The sequence below is a fragment of the Urocitellus parryii genome, chromosome 10 (genome assembly GCF_045843805.1).
Source record: "Urocitellus parryii isolate mUroPar1 chromosome 10, mUroPar1.hap1, whole genome shotgun sequence".
In the NCBI taxonomy this organism is placed as follows: domain Eukaryota; kingdom Metazoa; phylum Chordata; class Mammalia; order Rodentia; family Sciuridae; genus Urocitellus; species Urocitellus parryii.
Window position 1 is genome coordinate 19,061,104 of NC_135540.1, and position 24,056 is coordinate 19,085,159.

Consider the following 24,056-nt stretch of genomic DNA (forward strand, 5'->3'; position numbering starts at 1 on the left):
CCCAAATTGAATCAGGATAATATGCACAATTTAAACAGATCAATTTCAAGCAAGGAAATAGAAGATGCCATCAGAAGCCTACCAACCAAGAAAAGCCCAGGACCAAATGGATACACAGCTGAGTTCTATAAGACCTTTAAAGAAGAACTAATGCTATACTCTTCAATTTATTTCAGGAAACAGAAAAAGAGGGAACACTTCCAAACTCATTCTATGAGGCCAATACCACCCTGATTCCAAAACCAGGAAAAGACACATCAAAGAAAGAAAACTTCAGGCCAATATCTCTAATGAACATAGATGCAAAGATTTTCAATAAAATTCTGGCAAATTGAACACAAAAACATACCAAAAAGATAGTACACCACGATCAAGTGGGGTTCATTCCAGGGATGCAAGGTTGGTTCAACATATGGAAATCAATAAATGTAACTCATCACATCAATAGACTTAAAGGTAAGAACTATATGATCATCTCAATAGATTCAGAAAAAGCATTTGACAAAATACAGCACCCCTTCATGTTCAAAACACTAGGAAAACTAGGGATAACAGGAACATATCTCAACATTGTAAAAGCTACCTATGCTAAGCCCCAGGCCAACATCATTCCAAATGTAGAAAAATTGAAAGCATTCCTTCTAAAAATTGGAATAAGACAGGGATGCTCTCTTTCACCACTTCTATTTAACATAGTTCTTGAAACACTGGCCAGAGCAATTAGACAGATGAAAAAAATTAAAAGGATATGGATAGGTAAAAAAGAACTCAAATTAACACTATTTGCTGACAGTATGATTCTATATCTAGAAGACCCAAAAAATTCCACCAGAAAACTTCTAGAAATAGTAAATGAATTCAGTAAAATAGTGGGTAAAATACAAATTCAGTAAAATACAAATTCAGTAAAATACAAATTCAACACCCATAAAACAAAGGCACTTCTGTATATCAGTGACAAATCCTCTGAAAGAGAAATGAGAAAAACTACCCCATTTATAATAGCCTCAAAAAATAAAATAAAATAAAATACTTGGGAATCAACCTAACAAAAGAAGTGAAAGACCTCTACAATGAAAACTACAGAACACTAAATAAAGAAATTAAAGAAGACCTTAGAAAATGGAAAGATCTCACTTGTTCCTGGATAGGCAGAATTAATATTGTCAAAATGACCATTCTACCAAAAGCAATATACAGATTTAATGCAACTCCAATCAAAATCCCAGTGACATTCCTCATAGAAATAGAAAAAGAAGTCATGAAATTCATCTGGAAAAATAAGAGACCCTGCCTGAATAGCCAAAGCAATTCTTACAAGAAGAGTGAAGCAGGTAACATCTATACCAGACCTTAAACTATCCAAATTAGACTGAATAGAGGACCAATGGTACAGAATAGAGGACACAGAGACTAACCCACATAATTACAGTTATCTTATATTAGACAAAAAAAAAAAAAGGTGCCAAAAACATACATTGGAGAAAAGATAGCCTCTTCAACAAATGGTGCTGAGAAAACTGGAAATCCATTATGCAACAAAATAAAATTAAACCCCTATCTCTCGCCATGCACAAAACTCAACTCAAAGTGGATCTAGGAATTTGCGTCCAATAGAAGACAAAGTAGGACCAAATCTCCATCATATCAGATTAGGCCCCTACTTCCTTAACACGACTCCTATAGCATAAGAATTAATATCAAGAATTAATAAATGGGATGGATTCAAACTACAAAGCTTCTTCTCAGCAAAAGAAACAATCTGTGAGGTGAATAGAGAGCCTACAACTTGGAAGCAAATATTTACCACTTGCACATCAGATACAGCACTAATCTCTAAGGTATATAAAGAACTCAAAAAGCGAAGCTCCAAAATAACAAATAACCCAATCAATAAATGTGCCAAGGAACTGAACAGATACTTTTCAGAAGGTGATATACAATCAATCAACAAATATATGAAAAAAAGTTCAACATTTCTAGCAATTAGAGAAATGCACATCAAAACTACTATAAGATTTCATCTCACTCCAGTCAGAATGGCAGCTATTAAGAAATCAAAAACCAATAAGTGTTGTTGAGGATGTGGGGGAAAAGGCACACTCATACTTTGCTGGTGGGACTGCAAATTGGTACAGCCAATATGAAAAGCAATTTGGAGATTGCCTGGAAAACTGGGAATGGAACCACATTTTGACCCAGCTATTTCACTCCTTGGTCTATACCCAAAGGATTTAAAAACAGCATACTACAGGGACACAGCCACATCAGTGTTTATTGCAGCACAATTCACAATAGCTATACTGTGGAACCAACCTAGATGCCCTTCAGTAGATGAAGGGATAAAGAAAATGTGGTATATATATACAATGGAATATTACTCAGCAACGAAAGAGAATAAAATCATGGCATTTGCAGGTAAATGGATGAAGTTGGAGAATATAATGCTAAGTGAAGTTAGCAATCCCAAAAAATCCCAAATATTTTCTCTGATATAAGGAGGCTGATGCATAGTGGGGTTGCGAGGGGGAGCATGGGAAGATTAGACAAATTGTAGATAGGGCAAGGAGAAGGAGGGAGGGGGCAAGAGGGTAAAAAAAAATACATGGTGAAATGAGATGGACATTACTACCCTAAGTACATTATGGAAAAGACACAAATGGTGTGAATATACTTTGTCTAGGAGCAGAGAGATGAAAAATTGTGCTCTACCTGTGTAATATGAATTGTAATGTATTCTGCTGTCATATATAACAAATTAGAATAAAAAATTTTAAAAAAACAGCCATTATTTATTTAGTTTTAAAATAAGTATGTAAAAGAATGTTCTTAAGAAGGCAACAACTTTTGATTAGTCATTTAAAAAATTACATTTCTTCATGCTGTATAATAAAGGTAATATAAGAGAATGTAGTTATAAGCTTCTTTTTGCTGGAATTCCGATAGTACAGTACAGTTTAGTCATTTATGTAATGCTAGAATAAAATTTAAAAAGTCTCTTTGCTTCTCTTCAAAAAGTGATGAATAATAACAGAAGATAGCCTGAAAAGGTCAATTTTTCCCCATTCATTCTGTAGTTTTGGAGCCAGTATTTTTAGCATCACAGGCTACAATTTTTACTTTATCCACTTTAATAAGTTCTGTCACCTCTCTGAATTCAACACTGTTCAATACAAAAGTCCACACATTATCTATACATATTTAGAGATCCCTGAAATTGACTCTATTCCTGACCTTCTGAGCCAATGTTGAATTTATAGCCTTATCAAACTGAAGTAGAACTTGAAGGGCAAATTGGGGGAGATCTGTTGAGACGCTATGAGTTCATTTAGGCTCTCCTGAAGACTGGTTCCCAAAGTGGTATTTCTGTATAACTGGTACACCATGGCTTAGGAGGAAGAAACCGGTTTTGCTTCAGGTTTGCATTGATGTCCTGAGGGCAAGGCTCTTCGCTCCGGGGAACTCACAGAGAGGAGCTGCCAGGAGCCTGGCTGGAGGTGCCCACCTCACCAACCACCTCTTCAGATGCCGCAGGAAAACCCTCATTTTTTCTCTTAAGACAAGATCTAGCTAAGTTGCTGAGGCTGGCCTCAAACTTGTGATCCTCTTGCCTCAACCTCCAGAGTTACTATAATTACAGGCACATGCCACTGCATCTGACTTCTTATAATAATTCATAGGACTCATACTAGACTTTAGAAAATAAGTTAAGGTTTTATATAATGACACATTAATGAACCATTGCTATTATACTTATATAATCAGAATCTGCTTTTTAATATGATATCCCTGGAAGTTCACATGTACTTCAAAGTTTTAAAAGCAGTGAACTATACAAGCTATGATATTTCAGTATTGTAAACTTCTCTTATTTTGAAAAAATAAAACCATTTTGCTGAGGTTTAATTCATGTACATAGAATAACAAGTATTTAAAGTGTATAAATAGATATCTGAGTCTGACATATGTATTAATCTGGGAAATCACCATTACAATCTTTCTTTTAAATATAATATTATATCTAATATAGAAATAAAACAAATGTGTTATTTGATATAGGATCAAAAAGGGCTTGATAAACTAAGTGTGGAGGTAAATGCCTCCAATTCCAGGGCTCAGGAAACTGAGACAGGTGGATCACAAATTCGAGGCCAGCTTTAGCAACTCGGTGAGGCCCTCAGCCACTTAGTTAGAACCTATCTCAAAAAGGGGATGTGGGGGCTGGGAATGTGGCTCAGCGGTAGCGCGCTCGTCTGGCATGCGTGCTGCCCGGGTTCAATCTTCACCACCACATACCAACAAAGATGTTGTGTCCGCCGAGAACTAAAAAAAAATAAATAAATATTAAAAATTCTCTCTCTCTCTCTCTCTCTCTCTCTCTCTCCTCTCTCACTCTCTCTTAAAAAAAAAAAAAAAAAAAAAAGGGGATGTGGCTCAGTGGTTAAGAACCCTGAAGTTCAATCTCTGATACGGAAGAAAAAAAAAGAAAAGAAAGACTTAATAGACTGTTTAGACTGCTACCTTCTAAATTTTTTATGCTGGAAAAATTGGCATCAATATCAAATGCTTTATTTAGATCTGATAATATATGCTTTTTTTGTTTGTTTATTTTAATGTGGTGCTGAAGATCAAACCCAATGCCTCACATGTGCAAGGCAAGCGCTCTACCACTGAGCCACAAACCCAGCCCAATATGTGCTTTTCATTGAAGTAAAAGACATTAACATGAAATTTATCTCTGTAACCATTTCTAAGTCTTCAGTTCAGTAGTGTTAAGTATCTTCACATTATTGTGAAACAGATTTCCATAACATTTTCATTTCATAAATCTGAAACTATACCCATCAAATAACATTGTAAGTTTAGTACACATGCAGCCAAAGCAAGCACAATAGTATATGCTTTTGTAAATATCATTGCTTTATTTGCCTTTATAGAATTTCTTAATTCTTTTGATGTTTTTAAGGACATCATTTATGCCTAGTTCAGTCCTGCATCATTTTGATTGACTTTTTGACTAAAAATGTTATGTCAAAATAGTCCTAAGAGAGTGTTTAAAGTGTGTATTTTCAACTTATGCCTAGAGCTTTTCTTTTTTTCTTTCTTCTTGTTGCTGGGGATTGAATCCAGGGCCTCATGAAATGCAAAGCACATGCCGTACCACTGAGCTCCACCCCCAACCTCCATACCTGTCTTGAGTTCTAGAATTTGCATCTTTATTAATATCAACAATAATTTTTATAAAAGAGCCTGATAAGCTGGTTCATGCCTGTAATTTTAGCTACTTGGGAGGCTGAGATAGAAGGACCACAAATTCCAGGCCAGCGTGAGCAATGTATCAAAATACAAAATAAAAAGAGCTGGGGAGATAGCTCAGAGGTAGAACACCTCTGGGTTGGTGCAAACTATTCAATGTAACAATATCTGCATTTTTTTAAAAACCCACATATCTAACAATTTTTAGTTATCTACACTTAGGGTTGAATCTGAAAAATAATTGGATAATATTTAATGGTTTACTTTATTTAAATGATTTATTAATCACAGTTGCTATAATTTAAATTGTATTGAACTCCCTTTATATTGTGCTACATTACTTGATGCCAGTGTTTGTACTCTATGTAATATATACCTTAACATGCACAGTTTTTGTTGTGATTTCTGTGATGTGAAGAAAACTCTCATTATCTCACTCAAATGCTTATTACCTGATCCTTTGAATGTTGAACAGCCTTGGCAAAAACTGCATCTGCATATTATGCCCTTAACAATATCACACTGGGATGATCTCTACTGCTGCAAAGACATTGGATTTTATATCAATTTTGATTACAATGTTCACTTCACCTCATGATTATAAGAATGTGATATAAAATCTACTCATCTTTATGTCCATTCTTACTCTTTACGTGTTTTTTGCCCCTTTCCCAAAAAATGTTGCAGTAAAGATAAAAAGTAAAATAAATTAATAAGGATCAAGTTATTCATTGCTTGGTTCCCTCACCATTAGGGAGAAATGATCTATAATTCTGAAAGTTTCTGAAAAAAATCCCAGTCTGAACTATATATATATATTTTTAATTTTTAATATTTATTTTTTTTAATTATTGGCCACAACATCTTTGTTTTTATGTGGTGCTGAGGAACCCGGGCCGCATGCATGCCAGGTGAGCAAGCTACCACTTGAGCCACATCCCCAGCCCTCTGAACTATATTTTGAAAGTCTTAAATTCTGTACACAAGGTGGATAATTTTCAACAAGAGTGCACAATTATCTATCACTCGAATTAGTTGGACATTACCTAGAAAGATTAGTCTGAATTTTTCCCCATTTGGAGTTTTTCTTGTTATTTTTCAGTTATAGTTGACATATAGGTAGAAGTTAAAAGCTTAACTTGTCCTACTGATGAGGTATCAGTGATATATTCCATTGAGATTAATCTTTTTTTTTAATTTGTTTGTCTACAGTGATTTTTTAAAAAAAATTTTTAGACGTTGATGGACCTTTATTTTATTCATTTATTTATATGTGGTGCTGAGGATCGTACCCAGTGCCTCACACATGCTAGGAAGTGCTGTACCACTGAGCTACAGACCCAGCCTGAGATTAATCTTTTTATAAAGTATTTCACATTTTTTCCCAAAAGCTTATTCAATGATGCCAATATTATATTTCATCTATCTTAGACATCATTGGTGATTAATCAAGCATTTTAACTTAGAATTTATAATATTTTAATATATTATCTAAGCAATATACAGGTGAAAATTTAATAACAACTGAATTTTGTTCTAAAGATATGCTAGTAAAAATAAACAATAGAGCCTACATCTTGGGAGCAAATCTTTACCCCTCACACATCAGATAGAGCACTAATCACTAGGATATATAAAGAACTCAAAAAGCTAGACACCAAAAAAAAAAAATAATAACCCAATCAATAAATGGGCCAAGGACTTCTTCTCAGAAGATGATGTACAATCAATCAACAAACACATGAAAAAAGTTCATTATCACTAGCAATTAGAGAAATGTGAATCAAAACCACTTTAAGATTTCGTCTTACTCCAGTCAAAATGGCAACTATTATGCATACAAACAACAATAATTGTTGGCGAGGATGTGGGGGAAAAGGTACATTCATACATTGCTGGTGGGACTGCAAACTGGTGCAGCCAATATGGAAAGCAGTATGGAGATTTCTTGGAAAATTGGGAATGGAACCACCATTTGACCCAGCTATCCCTCTCCTTGGTCTATACCCAAAGGATTTAAAAACAGTATACTACAGGGACACAGCCACATCAATGTTTATTGCAGCACAATTCACAATAGCTAAATTGTGGAAACAACTTGATGCCCTTCAATAGATGAATGGATAAAAAATGTGGCATATATACATAATGGAATATTACTCAGCAATAAAAGAGAATAAAATTATGGCACTTTCAGGTAAATGGATGGAGTTAGAGAAGATAATGCTAAGCGAAGTTATCCAATCCCAAAAAAACAAATGCTGAACGTTTTCTTTGATATAAGGAGACTGATTCATAGTGGGATAGGGAGGGGGAGCATAGGAGGAATAGACGGACTCTAGATAGGGCAGAAGGGTGGGAGGGGAGGAAGGGGGCATGGGGTAATTAATGAGTTGAATATGATGATCATTATTATCCAAAGTATATGTATGAAGACACAAATTGGTGTGAGTATACTATGTATACAACCAGAGATATGAAATAATTGAGCTCTCTATATATATGTAATAAGAATTGTAATGCATTGTGCTGTTAAATATACATAAAAAATTCCTGCAATTACATAGTAATCACTCACTTATAACTTTATAGTAAGGGTTTATGTATAACATATCTGTATAATAAATTTATAACAATATCTTATTATAAGTCAGTATTTAAGTTAAAAATATTTATATAATGTAAATATATATTTATACTGTATATTTATAAATATTAACATTTGTTTACAATGTTATATTTTTTAAAAAGTAACATATTTTACAGATTGTTTATAAATAAATATATACTTATATGACATACATATATTATAAACCATACATATAATACATATAACATGTTAAGATATTTCATAATATATTTTATATTTATGTCTATATTTATGAATAAATATATTCTATACACATGTTTATACATGCATGTATTATCTACACATGATAAATGATAATATATTACTATATGTTATTAAATTTAAGTTATGAATAAATATATTATAATAGTACTTTAAAATTAATTACTGATGACCTATTTTATAATGGAAATACTTATGGGTTTAAGGCTTAATTTTAATACTCATTGACTCAGCAATAACATTTTGGTACAGCAAACAAATGGAAGATCTGAACTCCAATATGAAATATCAAATTTAGCCAAGAGTACCAGTAACAACAGGAAATTTATTTCTCTTTTTTTCATTTTCTAAACATTTGATAATCAGTACATCAGCCAGAAGACACAGCTCTGTTTATAAACACAGATTATCTTAGATATTAAATCATTGAGATTTTCCCATTATCAAATTTGCACCTCATTCACAAAATGGAATGAAAAATATCAGTCAAGTTAGAAAACAACCCTTCACTTTAATCTGCTAGAAAATTATACTTATTTTGTGGGATGGAGGTACATTAGTACCATCTGTTGGAAAATTATCACTACAATTATACAATTTGTCTGAAATGATTAAGAACATCTGTATAAGTTATCTCTTGTTATTTACCTATCTATCTATCAAATTATCTGAAAAGTTAGCAACTTGAAGCAACAATATACTTCAGTCACTGTCCCACAGTTTGTAGGGATCAGGAATTTGGAGGGAACGCAGTTAACTGAACCTAGAGGTCTCCTGAGATGGCAGCCACAGTATCAGTGTGAACTGCGGTGTTCTGGAGGCCTGCCTGGGACTGGATATCTGCCTCCAGAGCTGCTCCCTCCTTAGGCTGTTGGCAGAAGACCTTGGTGCCTCCCCCACAGGCAGCTTAAATCCTAACATTATCACATCTGGGTAAAGAACAACGCAAATATTCATATGGTGTCCCTATTATTCCATTTATAATGTAAACAATTGAGAGACAAAAATCTTTCAGGGGCTTGAATTATAAAATAAGCCTTCCGTGATAAGTCATATCAAGCTGTTTAGGGAAGGGTGGCTTAGTGCAAACTCAAACTATGAGAAAACCCAGTAAAATTTAGGGCCCAGATTTAAACCTGGCTAGTATTTTGGTAAGAAACAAGTTTTGATCCATATGGGATATGTACTGGGCACAATCCCAAAATTTAATTCAATTTTACGAGGTTACAGGGGCTGGATCAGGATTTTTAAAAAAACATTTTGAAAGTTGTTTTAGTATTTCCCTTGAACTGAAGCAGAGTTAGGGAAAACATGAAAACTAACCTTTGTATTTCCTGTTTGGAGTTTTACCTATTTTGATCAAAATCATCTGTGATGTGAAATTAAGCCTCATCAGTTCAAAGAAGTATTTATTTTCCAGAGAAAACTATGAATTGTCTATCTTATGAAAGATTCACCTAGTGAGGCAATGGGGCACCCACTCCAGAGCAAGATAAGAAAAAATAAGAGTTCTAATGACAGGCAGGACAGCACAATATTTCAGGCAGTAACCAGCTCTGGAAACATGATGTGTAAAATAATACTTGTTAGGGACTAGCTTTGTTTGCAGCAAGAAAGGTTGTGGTACTATATTTAAGACCCAAAGTTGTTTGCAGTCAGAGCAACACCACTTGGCTGGGAGCTTCTGTATCTAGGGAGACATGGAAAGAGAAAAATATTTATAGGCAAATGTAATCAAGGGAATTTAGAGTGCTATCAACAAGATCAATGGCTCAGTCTCCCAGTCATTCCCACAGCCAACATGTATTTGGCTTTCCTGTTTTGCATGTCTCACTATTTCAACCAACTTTTTTTAAAAAAATTATTTCATCTACATTATTATTTTTTTTCTTTTTTTGGTACTGAGGATTGAACCCAAAGGTTCAATCAACCACTGAGCCATGTCCCAGCCCTTTTTTATATTTTATTTAGATACAGTGTCTTGCTGAGTTGCTTAAGGCCTTGCTAAATTGCTGAGGCTGGCTTTGAACTCGCATCTTCCTGCCTCAGCCTCTCAAGCTGCTGGGATTAGAGGAGTGCACCACCATGCCCGGTGCATATTAAGTATTGCTTCCTATTCGCACTTAAAGACAATATCTTATACCTTAAAAAAGGAAAAGAAATTTTTATCTCCCCACAGGACACACTGGAGAATTCAAAACCAGAAAATACTTGTCTTGGTCTGTTCAAGCTGTGTAACAAAATACCTTAGACTTGGTGTTTTAGTTAGCTTTTTCACTACTGTGACCAAAAGACCTAACAAGAAAAATTTTAGAGGAAGAAAAGTTTATATGGGGCTCAGCAGTTTCAGAGGTTTCAGTCCAAAGATGGCCAACTCCATTGCTCTGTGACTGAGGTGAGGCAGAACATTGCAGAAGGGTGTGGGGAGGAAAGTAGCTCAGGAAAGAGAGAGCTCTTCTCACTAGGGACAAAATATATAAGCCACAGTCATGCCCCCCAGGGACCCACCTGCTCCACCCACTCCCCCTCTGCCTACAGTTACCTCCCAGTTAATCCCTATCGGTGGATTATACAGTGATTAGGTTAAAGCTTTCATAAACCAGTCATCTCACCTGTAAATTTCTAGCATCGTTTCACACATGAGCTTTGGGGGGACACTTAGTATCTAAACCATAATACTGGGAAATTTATAAACAACAGAAATTTATTGCTCACAATTCTTGAAGCTGGGACCTCCAAGATCAAGGTGCCAGAAAATCTAGGGTCTGGCCTTATTCCTCATGGCACCTCCTATGTGTCCTCAAATGAGAGAAGGGGCAGACAGAATCTCTCTATAAACAGGGCGTTTGTAAGACCATTAATTCCATTCATGAGGGCAGAGCACTCATGACTTGTTCACCTCCCAGATGACACTGTCAGCATCACTGCACTGGGGATTAAGTTTCAACATGGGACCGGGACGGCGGTGGTACAATCATATCATAGCAACACTTTACATAGAAGTCCATAAAATTAACCTAAAATAACAATGGAATAGTCAAAAAGGCAAGTACAAGACCTTGCATTGTCATTTAACTCTTTTTATTGGACATGGTAAGCTTATTGGTCTTTTATTATAGATGGCACTGTTGTTGAGTCACAAAATTTTAAAAGGATCTTTATTAAATCCAGATATTTATTATCTTATTATTCAACTAGCTCAATTGTTAAAAGCCAATGAAGTTAATTAGTATATATAATTAATTAGTATTAAGACAACAAAAAACCTGGTCTAAAATAACTAAATAGAACAAATTGGGTAGGTCTATTTTTGGAACATTGTTTAGTTTTCATAAGGATTAACCTGCAATATATCAATCACATTTATTATAACATATTTCAGTTGCAATTATATTTATACTGCATGTAGTTATGCCCTCAAACTTTCATACTTAATTTTTTGACTTTTCTCCATCAAACAATGAGAAGTTAACCAGTTGGTCATGTTTAGCCAAAATATTTGCATTGTTGTAAGTAATTAAAATCAGCACACTAAATTTTGAATTCTGTGATAATTTCAAGGTCATTATAGAGAAGAAACACAAAGTCACATTCATTTCTATGCCAAGGTAGATAGCATTCAATAATATCCCCAACTTGGGGGGAATAGTTTTATCAAAATTTAGAACTACTAAGCATTTGACTTCTCTTTTGGAACTGAATGGATTATTAATATTTTTAACCTTCTTGGGTTGGTGTGGTACCTGGCTCAGGTGATGCCCCAGAATTCAGGGACAGCAATGCTAGAGGACTCCTTGGTACACACTCAATTAACATGCTCCATTCAGCCAAGGAGACTGCAGGCCTGGAATCTCCTTGTTTCTTGCTCTTTGAATAGTCGCTCCATAAGGGACTGCCTGACTTCCAGGGTGAGGCCAGGATGCCTGAGTCTTGTCTTTACTCTGCCTTGGAGCAGAGTTGACATGTCCCTGTGGATGTGCTTCATTTTCAGTGATTTCTCTTCTGACTCTGTATTTTTTATTCTTGTGCTTGGGACATAGTTTGTATTAAATGTCCTTTCTAATTATGTGGTGTTAAGCTTGGGACCATGGACAGACTCAGCCTGCTTGAGCTCCAGCCCTCAGTGAGGAGGCACAAATGGGCTCCACAGACCTGTTCCTCCTCAGGCTCCTGGCAGCTGAGCTCCCATCTGTAATGATACCTAGTTAACAAATGGAAAAGAGGTTTCCCCTGTGCTTACCACTGGTCATTTCACATCCTTCCATCTTTCACTAAGAAGGGGCAGGGAGAGTCACTAATTCCAATCCCTTCTCTTCCCCATCTCTAAAACCAAAGAAGAAAAAAAAAATTTTAAGTCTGGGAACAGAAAAGTAAATAGTATGTGGCTAATTTTATCTTGAAAACTTGCCCTGTGCTTAGAGTTCTTTTTTTTTTTTTATGTTTATTCTGGATCCATGATTGAAATTTTAGAGTTACGCTCAGTGCCCTCTGTCTACATATGTTTATAATTCAGAGACACTTGTTTTTATTGCATAATATTTTTCCATCTGAGCATATTTTCAATAAATTAGATTATAAAGTCATTATTAAAGGGGCCTTTTCCAATTGACTGATAAAAGTAAATAAGAACTTGCTGGGGGTGGTAGCATATGCCTGTAATCCCAGTGACTTGGGAGACTGAAGCAGGAGGATCTCAAGTTCAAACCCAGCCTCAGCAATTTAGTGAGGCCCTAAGCAACTCTGCAAGACCCTATCTCTAATAAAACATAAAAAGCGTTGGAGGTGTGGCTCCGTGGTTAAGACCCCTGGGTTCAATCCCTGATACAAAAAAAAAAAAAAACTTAAGTAGATTAAATGACCCTAAAATTCCCAGAAAACTTTTCTTTATTTATTTCTTCCTTCCTTCCTTTCTTTTTTTCCTCAGGTATTGGACCTGGGTGCTTAACCATTGACCCTCATCCCCAGTTCTTTTCATTTATGTTTTTGGGACAGGGTCTTTCTAAATTGCTTAGGGCCTTCCTTAATATGTTGTCCAGGTTGTCCTCAAACTTGAGATCCTCTTGCCTCAGCCTCCTGACGACAGGCATGTGCCACGACACCCAATTTGTAAGACTATAAACTTGCTAAATCTAAAAGGAAAGAAAATTGTTCTTACTGAAACTAGCAAGAAACATTTTAAGAAACCAAGCTCACAGAAGTATATCTTTGACAAAGAAAACTAATTGAATATCTTTTCATTTAATTAAATTAGGTGTGTCTTCTCTGACTTATCAGTGTTAAGTATAATTTGATCCTGCCTTAATTCTGATGGGGAATGTTTTTTTTCAAAATTTATGTAAACTAGCCTTACTTCCAGTTTATGTTTAAGATTGTAAAAACTATAAATTTGTGTTTAGTTAAATTGAATCATTATTCTGACTTTCAACAGTATTTTAATTTTATGTAAGTCAACTTGAAGCTAATTTCTTTAGGGAACTTAAAACTTTGGACTTACACTAAATTAGTTTTTAGGTCTTCATTGTAATCCTGCATCATAAGTAAGATACAACATGGACACATTTGTTGCTAAGTACAATTTTCAGTTTATATGTTTTTGCTTTGTATTTTAAATGCTATAAAGAAGCTATTTCTTTGGGTCTGTTAGTGAATGTGCTTAATTTTGCTACTTTGAGCAGCTGTATGTCTGTGGCTTTACTAAAATTGTCATGTGTATTCCTAAACTCCTAATCTGCTGAAATGCCAGTGTATGATATACAGTTAACAATATCTACCCTTCAGTTTTTGACAAAATAAAAGTATAGTGATTTAATTTGATTGGATTAAAAAATACCTAGAAATCTGGTAAAGCATTATTTTGGGGTTTGTCTGTGAGGATATTTCTAGCAGTAATAAGTGTGTGAGTCTAAGCAGATTGGGTGGGGAAGATCCATTTCATTGTGGATTTACAGTGGTCCCTCCTTATCCATGGGGGATACATTCCAAGACCCCTGATAGATGATCACAGATAGTACCAAACCCTGTGTATGTGTGTGTGAGTGTGTTCTGTATATACTTGCCTATGATAAACTTGAATTTATAAATTAGGAACAGTACAAGATTAATAAAAATAACTAATAATAAAATAAAGCAATTATGACAATGTACTACTATAAAAGATACATGGACATGGGCCCTCTTTTCCTGAACTCTCACTGTGTTGTACTCACCCTTCTTGTCATCAGGAGATGATGCGACCCAACATGCTGAGTGGAGAGGGCTGAAAGATGGGGCATTGTGACAGTGTTGTTCTGCTATCGACCCTCTGATGATCTGTCTCTTTAGTCAGACTTGTTCAACTCTTTTGAAAATGTGGGGGATATAGTTCAGCTGGTAGAGTGCTTGCCTCGCATGCATAAGGCCCTGGGTTCAATCCCCAGCACCACCGCAAAAAAAAAAAAAAAAAAAGCCAATAGTTTGGGCTGGGGATGTGGCTCAAGTGGTAGCGCGCTCATCTTTCATGCGTGCTGCCCGGGTTCGATCCTCAGCACCACATACAAACAACGATGTTGTGTCTGCCGATAACTAAAAAAAGGTAAATATTAAAAATTCTCTCTCTCTCTCCCTCTATTACTCTCTCTTAAAAAAAAAAAAGAAAAAGAAAATGTGGTGGCAGCAGCCTCATCAGCAGATTCACCAGGTTCGGGATGTTCCTCATTGAAAGCTTAGTCCTGAATTCGTGTAACTGTCCCTTCTTTGCAGTAAATGGCTTGGTGTCACTCATCTCAGGGGATCCCTGCTGAAGTCTTCATACAGGCTCAATGCTTTCTGGCACCAGGTGTTGTTTTTTTTTTTTTTTCAGAGTAGAAATTAGAAGTTTATTAAAGGACAGCAGAAAAGACTTCTCCCAGAGGAAGAAGGGGACTCAAGAGATGGAATCCGTGGAAGTGCGGTTGTCTCTCCATTTTATAGTTTTTGGTGATGGAATGTAGGTGGGAAGGCCCAAAGGGTTGGGACACAGGTGGGCCAAAGAAGTAATCTGGGCAGGAAGGACTTCATTAACACTTCTTTGGGATGGGCTATCTTTAAATCTGCTGGGGCTCTTCATTAATATTTCTTTGGGATGGACTTTGGGCCTAGGGCTTTTCTCAGGACTTCATTAACATTTCAAGAGTTGCTCAACTTTTTCTGGAATTTATTCTCATGGCCTCCATTTTAGATCTCACTCGATATTAGATCCGATTTACTTAACTACACTGACTACCTAACTTTAAATCTGGCTTTATTCCTCCCTCTAATTTTGGGAACTCCTTACTGATGTAAGGAAAGGGGCGAAGATCGTTCTGGCTTCTTCAGGCTGAAAGGGGACGATGTTGGGCAAGCAGTTTGGAGTCCCCTTTAAAAATCGGGTCTATCGAGTGGTCCATGGTAGAAGTCCAATTGAGAAGTAATAGGCTGGAGGGCCATTTGAGTGATGGGTGGTCTATAAGAGAAACAAGAATTCATTAGTACCGAAACCAGATTGATGCAGCAATAAATGCCACAGCACAGGAATATGCCAATGAGTATGATGCCAAAGACAGAGACTAACAATGTTTTCCGCCAGGAAGTACCAGAGAACCAGGAGCTAAGATATTGTTCCCATGACAAAGTTGGTGAGGACATGGCTTCTATCTGAGCATGTAAATCTTTAAGGATATTTGTCACATTGCCAGAATTGTCAGGGATGTAAACACAACATTTAACTTTTAGGTTATAGATGTCCTTTTTCTTAAGATACAGTTTAATAATTTAATGTCATCTGATCTTGCAAAATCTTTTTTTCTAGTATGACCTCTGTGTCTAATAGAGAAACCTTTAATCTTGTTACTCAGGGCTGGATAATCATACTAGCAAACACCAAGCCTACCTGTGTAGATTAGAAATAGCTGTAGGCCTTAAACTAAAAACTACTCTGGCATTCTTTTTGATAGTTATCAGGCATTTCTGTCTGAGAATCCTTCTTTGTAGCCTCCAGTCTTACTTATTTTGGGAGGCTAACATAAAGTGTATACCTTAAAATATTATTATTATTATTTGCTGAGAGCCATAGCTAAGTAGGAATGACGCATGGCAATTTCCTTGTCAGCCTACCCCATGTTGCTTAGAGGAAGGACTCTCCATTGTGGAAATGGGCTTGCCTTGGACCCAGGTCATTTGCAGTGACATTGCATGAATGTTTGAGAAAGGTGACCCTGCTCAAGGACCAGGGTGGATCCAGGTTTAGGGAGGATCCTGCTGGATTAGGGTGGATCCAGGTTTAGGGAATTCCTGCTGGGAATATGGAGTATCCCGCTCCTTGGGTTTAGGGCAGTTCCAGGCTTAAGGTGGACCCTGCTGGGAATAGGGTGTATCCTGCTGCCTCAGGCGTCCACCCCCTCCTTGAGTTCCCGTTGAGTTCTCGCGGGATTCAGAGAGTATTTTGGGATGCAGAGCCCAGTGGAAGTGTGGATTTTCCCCAGAACATGCGTGTAGAGTGCCGGTGACAGTTCAGGAATAAAGAATTGCTGTTTGAATCTACAAGGCTGTGAGTGGCTCGTGATTTTGTGCTCAGCTAGACTGCGGCAATTATTATTATTATTATTATTATTATTATTATTATTTTAAATGTCCAGGAATGGCTGTGTTTTGGTTTTACCTGTCTTTGCTAAGTGTTTAAGATGAAGCAGTCAAACTGACTTTTGTTTGTATCTATTGTTAACAGTCAGCTGAGTTTTTATGGGAGTCATTCCTGGGGAAATTTGAGAGAGGCTTCTCAGTTCTGCTAGTGCCATTTGCACTAGGATGGGTCTAGGTCACTAGGTGTTGTTATTAATTGCATTCTCCTCATGTCTTCCACCCATAAATTTAATGCCTTTTTTGTCTTAATTACTATTTTTCACACTATGGCCATAACTTTTGCAGTTTGAGATATGACAGCAAAACTATCATGAATTTCTTTTTTTTTTTTCACAATTTCATAGATGGAAGGTTTATTTTAACTACACATCTCAGCAACCTCAACATATGATGTTTTCTTTCCTTAAGAAGTTGACAATGTTCATTTTTTCACTTAAACACTTTACAAGTTTTTCTTGCCATATCCAAATTGCCAACATGTCTATCCTTGTGCTTTGGGGCTATCATTGAGTAAAACAAGGGTTAATTGAACTCAAGCACTGCAGCATAGCAGCAGTTAGCCTGATAACTGTGATTAATAAGTGGGTAGAATTTACAACATGGATACAAGGGGAAAGGGGACGATTCACATCCCAACTGGGATGGAGTGGGACAGTGCAGAATTTTACCAAGCTATGCAGAATAGCAAGCAATTTAAAATTTATGAATTGTTTATTTCTGGAATTTTCCATTTAATATTTTTGGACTGAAGTTGAATTCAGGAAACTGAAAGCTGTGGAAAGCAAAACCACGGACAAAGGAGGTGTTTGTTACTGGATCTGGAATGTCCCCTGAAGCCTTATGTGTTGAATGCTTGAACCCCAGCTTGTCCAGCTGTTAGGAGGTGGTCATACTTAGAGGAAGTAGATCACTAGGGGTATGACCTTGGGATGTATTGGGACTTTATCCCCTCTCTCTTTCTCTGTCTTCTGTTTCTGGCTGCTGTGAGCTGAGAAACTGTGCTGTACCACACACTCTCCGCCATGATGCTCTGCACCACCACAGGCCTAAAAGCAACCCAACTATGGCCTAAAACCTCTGAAACCATGGGACAAATATCAAAGGGATAGAAAGTCAATTTAAAGAAATGATGGTACACACTTGTAATCCCAGTAGGCTGCAGCAGGAGGATCACAAGTTCAAAACGAGTCTTAGCAACTTAGGGAGGCCCTTGTCAACTCAGTGAGACCCAGTCTCAAAATAAAACATAAAAAAGGGCTGGGTATGTGGCTCAGTGGTTAAATGCCCCTGGATTTAAATCCCTGTTACCTCACCCCACAAAAAAAAAATGATAAAGTCCAAAGACATCAAATTAAATATAAAGAGATTTTCACTGAAACACATTGTAAATAAAATTCTCAAAAGTTAAAGACAAGAGAATTTTGAAAGCATAAAGTAAAAAATTTTGTCACATACAAGGGAAACTCCATAACTTCTCAGCAGAGACCATGAAGGAAAAAGGGAGTGGAGTAAGACATTCAAAACGCTAAAAGAGCAAAGCTGACAGCCAAGAGTACTACACTGGGCAAAGCTTTATGTTATAAATAAAAGAGGGATTTTACCAAAGAGATGAAAGAGCTGTACACTGGAAACTATAAAACACTGATGAAAGAAATCAAATAAGATACCAATAAACGGAAACATAGTTCACATGCGTGGATTAGAAGACTTGCTACTGCTAAAATGTCCACACAACCCAAAGCAATATACAGATTCAATTTAATCTCTGCCACAATTCCAATGGAATTATTCATAGAAATAGAAAAAAAATCCTAAAATATATGTGGAGCCACACACACACACAAACAAATACCCTCCCACCAAATAACCAAAACAAGAAGAAAAGAGTTAGATGTTATACTACCCCTCCCACCAAATAACCAAAACAAGAAGCAAGAAGAAAAGAGTTAGATGTTATACTACCTTTTATGATTAGGATCTAGAAATATCCCCTGAAAACCTCATGTTTTCAAAGCATAATCCCCAATGCAGAAAGTTTCAGAGGTAGGGTTTTTAAGCAATGATTAGAGCTATGACATCATTGGTGGGTTAATCCACTTGATGGATTAATTGGAATGGACTACTGTGTGGTAACTGTAGGTAGGGTTCTTTCTTGAGAAAGTAGGTCACTCAGGGCATACCCTTGAACTATCTTTTCTCCTCTCTCTCTCTCTCTCTCTCTCTCTCTCTCTCTCTCTCTCTCAAGCAAAACCACGGACAAAGGAGGTGTTTGTTACTGGATCTGGAATATCCCCCGAAGCCTTATGTGTTGAAGGCTTGGACTTCAGCTCTTTCTATATATGTTTATATGTGTATATATATATATATATATATATATATATACACACACACACACACACACACACACACACACACACACACATACTTCCTGGCCATATGCCATGTGCTGAACAGCTTTCCTTTGCCACACCATGATCTTCTGTCTCATTTAGAGCCCAGGGCAATGGAATCAGATGAGCACATATTAAGATGGCTGAAACTGTTGACCACAATAAACTTTTCCTTCTCTAAGTTGTTCTTATTAGATATCTTTGTTATAGCAACAAAAAGCTGACTCACACATTACCTGATTTCAAAATATGCTCCAAACTATCGTTATCAACACAGTATGGTACTGTTATAAAGACAGACATATCAGATAATATAACACAATACAGAACCCCAAAATGAATCCACACATGCCCAGTCAACTGATCTTTAACCAAAATACCAAGAACTCATGATGAGAAAAGGAGAGGATCTTTAATAAATTATGTTGGGAAAATAAGATATTCACATGCATAAGAATGAAATTAGAACTTTATCTCACACCACAGACAAAAATCAACTCAAAGTGGACTAATACTAAATGAAAAATCTGAAACATGAAAGTACTCGGAATAAAACAGAGGAAAAGCTTCTCACATTGTCTTGACAATGGTTTTATTTTATAAGACCCTTCTTCCAAAAAGCACAGAAAACAATAGGTAAATAGTATTGCATCAGACTAAAAAGTTTTGTCCAGCAAAGGAAACAATTAACAGAGTAATGAGACAGCCTATGAAACGAGAAAAATATTTGTCAACTGTATATTTGATTAGGGAGTAATGTCCTAAATATGTAACAAGCTCAGATCTGGGGACATAGCTCAGTGGTATAGCACTTGACAAGTGAGTGTGAGGCCCTGGGTTTGGTTTCTATTACTATTACTATTACTATTACTACTACTACTACTACTAATACACACACACACACACACACACACACACACACACACACACACTATTCAAAATATGTAAGGAATTCAAACAACTGAATAGCAAGAAAACTAATAATCCAAAGCAATAAGCAAAGAACTTGAAAAAACATTTCTCAAAGAAGGCACACAAATTATCATCAGGCATACAAACACATACTCAACATTAATAGTCATTAAAGAAATGCAAGTCAGAATAGCAATGAGATATCATCTTATACCTATTTGAAAGGCCATTACCAAAAAGACAAAAGGTAAGTTTTGGCAAGAACATGCAATTAAGGCAATCCTTGTAAAATGTTGATGGGGAATGTAAATTACTACAGCAATTGTGTTAGGCTTCTGTTACTTTAACAAGTGTCTAAGATAAATCAACTTAAAAGAGGAAAGGTTATTTTGGCTAACATTTTTGAACATTTCAGCTCATGTTCAGTTGGCCCATTGCCTGCTGCAAGACAGTACATTATGGTGGGAGCATGTGGCAGAGGAAACTGCTTACCTCACAGCAGCTGGTGAAAAAAAGAGAGGAAAGAACTATTATTCCAACCTTAAAGGGAACCCCCAGTGACCTAATGTCCTCCCATGAGACTCCCATCTCTTAAAAGGTTCCACCACCTCCCAGTGGTGCCATAAGCTGGCATAGACTTTAACCCATGAGCCTTTGGTGGATACTTACCCAATCCATACCAGCAATCATGGGAAACAGTATGGATGTTCCTCAAAAAAATTAAATTAAAATTAGAAATTATCATATGATCCCCAAATTCCACTTCTGGGTTGATATTCAAAAGAAATGAAATCAGGGCCTAGGAGAGTGATCCATATTTCCATGTTGATTATAGCATTATTCATAGCTAAAACATAGGCTCAATCTAAGTGTCCATCAATGGATGAATGAATATAGAAAATCTCATAAATGCACACAGACATGTACTCATGCCCATGCTCATACTCACACAAACACAAGGATGAGAATTGATCATTCACAACATCAATGGATGAACCTGGAGGACATTATCTAAATGAAAGAGCCAAGTACAGAGAGACCAATACATTATGACCCCACTTACATATGGACACCTAAGAAGTCAAATTTATAGGAGTGTAGAATTGTGTTTTCAGAGGTTATGGAGTGAGAGAAATGAGATGTTTAAAAGATAGAAAGTGATCCTTATTATCCAAAGTACATGTATAAAGACACGAATTGGTGAGAATATACTTTGTATACAACCAGAGATATGAAAAATTGTGCTCTATATGTGTAATAAGAATTGTAATTCATTCAACTGTCATATATAAATAAAAATTTTTTAAAAATAAAAAATAAAAATAAATAAATGGTAGAAAGTTTGTATTATTCAAGTTGATCAATTTCTGGAGATCTAAACTATAGCATGGTTACTGCAGTTAATAATACAGTATTGTACACGTGAAATTTGCTAGGACAATAGATCTTAAATATTCTCAAAAACAAACAAACAAACAAAAAAACAAAAACCAAACAAACCATACACACACAAAAGGTGAGTATGTGAGGTAATGGATGTGTTACCAAGCTTGATTTTGGTAATCATTTCACAATTTATATGTACATCAAAAGATCATATTGGGTAGCTCAAAGACATGCAACTTTATTTGTTACATTTCAATAAGGTGGTTAAAATAAAAAAGAACCTTTTGTCTAGTGCTATGTCCTGAGAATTTTCTTCCATGTTATTTTTTGTAAAAGTTTTACCATTTTCAGTTTTACTGAAGTCTATTTATTAATGAAGTCTATTATTAAAATATTTGATGGTACAGGAGATTAAACTCAGGGAGTTCTCTACCACTGAGATACTTTCCAGTCTTTTTGTTTTCTTATTTTAAGACAGGGTCTCAAATTTGCAATCTGTCTGACTAAACATCCTGAGTTGCTTGGATAGTAGGTGTGTGCCACCATGCCCAGATTATTATTAATTTTGGGTTACTTTTATACTAGGTTTGAGACTTATAGCAAGCTTCTTCTTTGTCTTCATTTTCATCTTTTTCCTGACTGTGTACATGCCATTTCTCCTTAAGAATTTGTTGAAAATGGTTCTTTCTCTGTTGAATTACTTTTGCACATTTGTCAAAAATCAAAGGAATATATTTGCATGAGTCTACCTGGGTTTTTTTTTAGTATGTTCCATTGAATATCTGTGATCTATGTATTACTTCACCAATATTGAACTTTCTTAATTACTGTAGCTATATAATGAGTGTTGAAATTGGGTAAGCTCCTCCTACTCTATTATTATTATTTTGCCCTATTTTAAAAGCTATTGTAGTTCCTTTGACTTTTCAGGTTACAACAATCTTGTTTATAACTAAGAAATCTTGCTGGAATTGAATTAAAACTGCATATCAATTTGGGGAAGAATTTACTTGTTTACTATGTTGGACCTTCCAATCTATGAATATGGTATGTCTCTCCTTTTATTTAGATTGTCTTTTATTTCTTTCACTAGTATTGTGTAGTTTTCAGCATTCAAGTTATATATATGTATATATATTTTGTTCCATTTATGCATATATATATATTTTTTTTTTTTTGAGACTGACTATGTAGTTCAGGTTGGCCCCAAACTTCTGGGCTCAAGTGATCTTCCTGATGCAGCCTTCTGAGTTTAAGCATGTGCCATCTTACCAAGCAGTATTTAATTTTGTAAAGCAATTCTGACTGATATGATAATTTAATTTCTGAGGTCATGTATTCATTGGTAGTATATGGAAATACAATTGAGTGTGTGTGTGTGTGTGTGTGTGTGTGTGTGTGTGGCGCACTGAGCTTTGAACCTAGGGCCTCACACATGCTAGGCCAGTGCTTTACCACTGAGCTACATCTACAGTCCATACAATTGATTTTTGTTCATTTTTCTTATATAATAAAACTTTGCAGATCTTATTTGTAGCTATGGGAATTTTTGTAGATTTACTGAGATTTTCCTATGGAGATGATTACATCATATGCAAACAAGGATAGTTTTGCTATTTCTTTCAGGGACTGTGCTGAATATGTATGATGTGAGCAGATAGCCTCACCAATTTGTGTTGTTAAAGGGAAAATATTACCTCATTAAGCATCATGTTAGATGTAAGTTTTATCTTTTTTTTTTTTTTGGTGGTACTGAGGTTCAAACCTAAGGACTCGCGCATGTAGACAAATACCTTACCTCTAAGCTAAATGCCAAGACTTTCATTTTGAGAAAGGGTCTCATCAAGTTATCTAGGCTAGCCTTGAATTTGTGATCCACCTGTCTCAGCCTCCTGAGTAACTGGGATTATAGGCATGAACCATCATGACTGGCTAGCTGTAGGTATTTTGTAGATGATCTTTAAGTAGAGTAAGTTCCTATTCTGTTTTTTTTTTTTGTCCAAGAATATTTATCAGGAATAGTTATTGAGCTTTTGTCAAATACTTTTTTTTTTGATACATCAATTGATATAATCATATGACTTTTTTCTCTAACTTGTTAATATGGTCAATAAAATTGACCAATTATCAGATACTAAACCAGCCGTATATTTATGGATTAAATATTATCTGGCCAGGGTGTTTAAGTCTATTTTTATATTGCTTACTTGTATCTGCTAATATTTTATTAAGGATTTCTACACCTATAATCATTGGTGATATTGGTCTGCCATTTTATTTCATTCTTTTTTTTTTGTATTGTCTTTCATTTGGTATCAGAGTTATGTTAACTTCATAAAATGAACTGGGAAATATACTTTCCTCTTTGATGTACTGTAGGAGATTGTGTAGAATTGACATTAATGTTTCTTTAAATATTTGTTGGAATTCTCCATTGAGTTATCTATGCTTGGATATTTCTTTTGGGGAGTTTTTAAAGTTACATTATGTAATTATAATGCTAATCACATAATCTAATATTGTCTGAGTTATAGTAGCTTGTATTTTTCAAGGAAGTAGTATATTAAGTTGCTAAATTTATGTTTGCAACATTCCTTTATTATTCTTTTGATGTTCTCAGGGTCTAT

General features: G+C 35.7%; 1 pseudogene; it reads right to left on the reverse strand.

Annotated features, from left to right (window-relative positions):
* Window positions 1–3,066: 3,066 nt before the first annotated feature.
* LOC113185523 (transcription initiation factor IIA subunit 2 pseudogene) lies at window positions 3,067–3,386 on the reverse strand (annotated as a pseudogene).
* Between the last annotated feature and the right edge of the window lie 20,670 nt (window positions 3,387–24,056).